The sequence below is a fragment of the Brassica oleracea genome, chromosome C6 (genome assembly GCF_000695525.1).
Source record: "Brassica oleracea var. oleracea cultivar TO1000 chromosome C6, BOL, whole genome shotgun sequence".
Classification (NCBI taxonomy): Eukaryota; Viridiplantae; Streptophyta; class Magnoliopsida; order Brassicales; family Brassicaceae; genus Brassica; species Brassica oleracea.
The window spans coordinates 25,062,189-25,067,616 of record NC_027753.1 but is presented as its reverse complement, the minus strand read 5'-3'; positions in this window follow the sequence as shown (position 1 = coordinate 25,067,616).

Here is a 5,428-nt window from a genome sequence, read left to right as displayed (position 1 = left end):
CCTCACTCATGTAATTGCAGACACCTTGCTTTGGCAAGCTCATCTTACAACGAAACGTGCCTTGATAGTTGATAAGATTAGGTAGACATCAAAATTACTTGAAATTAATTGAGGAACAAATTTTAATTCAATTTTAACTTATATTTAAAATTTTCTATCTTATATAAAATATAAATATAAGTAATAAATATCTAATATGTATTTAATTGAATTATAAATAATTAAATTAACTTTAATCTACTTAAAATTATTAATTATCATTTAAAATAATCTTAACATTATTATTAGAATCTAATCAAATTAGATTTCTAATTCAATAAAAGATTAAAGCGATTGAACCAAACCAATCTTATAAACCAACTAAACATTTCGTTGGTTTAATTGGTCTTTACACATCTCATGTGTATTATGTTAATTTTAAAACCAGGCATTCAAGCATTACAATAATACAAGTGCCTCTGTAAATTAATTATATGTACACATGAACCATACGTATATAACACGCATGAGCATCACATAATTTCATGACATATATTTTATTAGTCTTAAAATTTAGCAACTATTGTTACAATAATACGTGCTTGGTTTTAGATTAGTCATGCATGTACTCTACATGCAAATAAGATATGAAAAGTGTGATTTAGATGATATACATTAATCGCATACCTAGAGATGATCATATCAGCCGTTTAATATTAACGTATATTCTAGACTTTCCAAAAGTCAATAATCTTTAACATATAATTCAGTATGTCGTGATCGTAATATACAATATCAACTTAAGATATTGACATTTCCAAAAGACATGTGTATCCAATATACGCATATCAATTCAAAAAAAAAAAAAATATACGCATATCTTTGTTTTGGAAATTGATGAACATCTTCATCAACTTACAATTATCACAGACTCGGTTGATTAACAATTAAAACAATATCGAACAATATATAAACTAAATAAGATTCAATTTCAGTATTAAACAAGTAGGCTCTGATACCACTGTTGGAATTCATACCGGTTTATAACGATTTATAAATCTACTTATGAATTCAGTTTGTCTAGAATCTTATGTCAATACTGAAATAAATATAGATCTTACGGTTTTGAATATACCTGGTTATTCGCAATGGAAAGATGAATAAACCAAATATATTTCAAACACTCCAAACGTCGTGCCTCTACCGGTATCCACACGCACACAAACTGGATCAGCACGGGATGCTAGTGCCGTCGAGATCGAATCTCAGAACTTTGACAAACTCTTTTGTCTGTCTTTTTATTAAGTTAGGGTTTTCTCTTAGTCGCACTTGTCATATAAACGTCTTTCAGTTTTATAACAAACTTCGACTTAACCTAATTCTCATAATTAGGAACTTGGGCCAAACCCATTAATATATATATCGATACCAACGTGAATGAGATCACTATCTCCTTTTCCACGTGATGAGTATAAAATACATATACTTATTATTATAAGTATAAAATACATATACTTATTATTATATCACATATAATATATATACATATATATATATAATGTTATTCCCATAACTCTAATATATTATTGATCCAATTTGTTTAGGTGTGTGACCTTGTAGGATCATACAATATTAGTATTGAATTCTTAATTCATAGATTATAAGCGGTTTCTAACAAAACATCATAACCACCTAATATTATATGACGGTCGAATCTCGACGTTACAACTTTAACTAGAGTAAGTACAATAGATTTCAGGACATTCCCAACAGTGCGTTCCAGTGACAACTCAGCCGACCTGTTCACCAAATCACTTTCTACCTGCACGTTCAGAAAGTTCACGCATCAGATTAGGATGCGTAGACTGAAAGACCTTCAGTGATGTTCGGAACAGGGGGAGTAATATGTGTTGTATTCTTTTTCCTTTACCATGGTTTTGTCCCACTAGATTTACCTGGTAAGGTTTTAATGAGGCAACATCTGAAGCGTATTACAAACTCTGTATGGTTATGGCATCCAAGGGGGAGTGTTATAAATCATATTGTGGATGTCCATAACCGGCCCGGTTCATAACCGACTAAATGCTAGAGAGAGAGAGTCAGCCACGAGGAGAGAGAGAGAGAATCAGCATCTTGCATTTTCCTTATTAGATTATGATTTGTACTCTTTTCATATTTGTATTTCCGTTCTTTAGTCTTTCCATTATTCTATGACGGTGTAATCCCTATATATAGAAGACTCCTTATGTGTATGAATAATAACAAAAACATACAGATTCTATTCTCTTGTTTCACAAAACATTATCAGTAGATCTTTACTGATATTTCAATATTAGGAAATGGAAAAGAAAAAGTTATATCTATCTTTTCTTCCAGGGGAGGACATGGCCTAACGGTTTGTCATGATCTTTTCTGAACCAAATCCCATCAGGTCTAGCTGCCCATTGACGTATTTGATTACATCTAGGATTAGAAGCAGCTCGATATATTTCAAGCTCATCAAAATGAAATTCCTTTCGAGCTCCAAACCATAAATCACATTCATACCTTGTTCTTTTTCCAATTTTAATAACATCAGTGAATTCCCAAGATTTATTTTGATTAAAGGTTCTTAAACTGCCGTGCCATTCACGACGTAGCCAATTACTGCACTTGTATCCCAATACTTTACCACCACCGAGTTGGTTAGTAATCATTATACGATTAGGGCAATTTTCTGGTACCCAAGCTTCACTTAACCTAGAACACATAGCAATAACAAACAGAAAAACTATGTAATTATTCATTTTTATGATTTTTTTTGTTGGAGTAATAAGATTATCAACATGAAGTATTTATAATAAAAAATAATGTGAAGTATGTTTTACTTTTATTTTTAGATATGTAATTAATAGCGTTAACTAATTACTAAATCAAATACAAACCAAGTAAAATTATTGGTGTTAGAGGGTTTACTCAGCTTAATATAAAAAAAATATGGTTAGCCACAAAGATAAAATAAATAAAGAAACAATTATAATTTATAAATTACCACAAAAACAAAACCACAAAATTTAAAATGTTAGGAAATGTATTATTATAAACTAATAATTAAGATCTTCTTATTACTGAATTATAATTATAAAAATTGTCACGTTGAGTATTTTATCAAGGATAATCCTATTGTTTTATGATGATTTATACCAAATTTTTTATTTATACTTTAGTGAAGATGTAACGAATTTTTGGTGGAGCCTTTTTGGCTTTATTAAAATTAAAGCCCAATTCTTTTTTTTTTTTTAATTTTGTCCCACATTGGAAGTTTAGAAAACATTTCTCCCTTCTCTTCTCCTGTATAAGGAACTCTACCATTTTTCTTTATTGTCATCAAATCAAAGTATTTCTTTGAGCGTGACGAGTTGTTGTTGAATTATCCGACGACCAGTCACTAGTGAAATCTTTCCGGTTGGATTTTCGGGTGAGCTTCCGGCGAGAATTCTGGGCGAGTTTCCGGCGGAATTTCTGGACGAGCTTCTGGCGAGTTTTTCTAGTAAGTTTGTCGCCTCCTTATTTCTAGTTAAAAGAATATTTTAGGAAAGTTTCTAAGTTAGGAATAAGTTATATTAGGGAAGTTTCTATTTTAGGAAAGTTTCTAATTTAGGAAATAAGTCATAATAGGGAAGTTTCTATATTTGAAAGGTTGCTATTTTAGGAAAGTTTCTATTTTTGGAAACCTTATCCCTGAGACTCTGAGCCTAAGTCATTGACTCTCGTGTTGCAGTTGATCTCGGTTGACCATCTTATGTTGATCATTCCAGCCAGTGACTAAGGTGAGGGCTACTCCGTTAAATCCCGAGCTAGTTTAGTACTACTATTATGGAAAGTCTAGTTTCGAAACATGATTCGTCTCTGTGAATCGAGTCTGTTTGAGAGTCTTGTTTGTTTATTATTATTTTTGATTGTTAAACTGGAAATAGGATAATAGAGGGTTCAACGGTTGTGTGAAATGATTGATGTTAAAAACTGTTATATATGTATATATAGTTATATAGTAGGGACTATATGAGGAGTGCGGGGGCCCAGAGAGATCTGGGCTAGCGACGCATATGAGTACGGGGGCCAGAGAAATCTGAGCTAGCGACATATAGAGTACGGGGGCCAGAGAAATCTGGGCTAGCGACGTATAGAGTGCGGGGGCACAGAGACATCTGACCTAGCGACACATATGTGATGAATACGTGGGTCCAGAGACGTCTGAGCTAGCGACGTATATATTGTGTGGTGAGGGGTGCAGAGACGTTTGCATATCGACGCATATTAGTGGAGTGCGGGGGGTCCAGAGATGTCTGGACTAGCGACGCATATTATATTATCGTATATCCGTGTGAGGATAATGCGGGGTGTGTGGACTAGCTTTGTACCATCAGCGCATTGTTTGTTTTGTGTGATGCGCTAGACATCTTGTTTGTTCATGCTAGAGCTATTCCTACATAGTCGTAGTGCTATGTACTGAGTCAGTGATTTGCGGTTTAGCATCCCATACCTCACTGGGTGACTCCCCTGTTGCTCATCCCTCTTTCTTCCCATTGCAGGTGAGCTTGCCGAGTAGTTGGATATCTGGACTGGTTGGTGTCTTGGGGATCATCATATTTTTATTTCGTTTTTTTTATTTGATTTATTTGTCGTATTTTTATAAATCAATTTAAAGATGTATTTCTTTCAGATTTATTTTATTAAATGTGTTTGATGTTTTATTCGGTTTTGAATAACTCGGTTTGATTCGGTACTTATCGGTAAGTAGCACGCCGGTCTCGAGAGAGGAGGAGACAGGTGTTACAGAAGATTATATTTAAACACAACATTTGGCATAGATCATATCACTTTGTGATTAAATTGAAAGATATATTATTTTCCGTGTGTGTGGGTACGTCTGTGCAGCATAACCGATATATTGTACTTCACCTGAGTCTCTGTTTCAATCAGAAGACTGTTTCAGAGTCAGCTACATCTGTTAAAAGAGGAAAAGGTCATAACAAACCTTCTAGGGTGGTACACAAGAAGGAGGTTGTAAAGCTGGAGAAAGTGTAGAGAATATGTATTTGCATATATTAACAGTACAAGGAAAATTGCCTATATATACAAGTAGGCCTGGGCATTCGGGGTCCTAATCGGGTTTCGGTTTAATCCAATCGAGTTTCGGTTTTTCGGATTTATCAAAATCAGCCCCATTCGGGTTACATGAAAATTCGGTTCGGGACCGGTTCGGGTTCTATCGGGTTCGGGTCGGGGTTAGTAAATCTTCAAAGAATCGGTACAACCCGATGTACTTTCGGGTTCTGGTCCCAATTGGTTCTTCGGTTTAAATGTACCTGATTTATATCTACTTTGTAACCAAAAAGTAAGTAAAATCGGTTCTTTGGTTTTAAAATACTTGATTTGTACCTATTTTGTAACCAAAACATAAATAAAA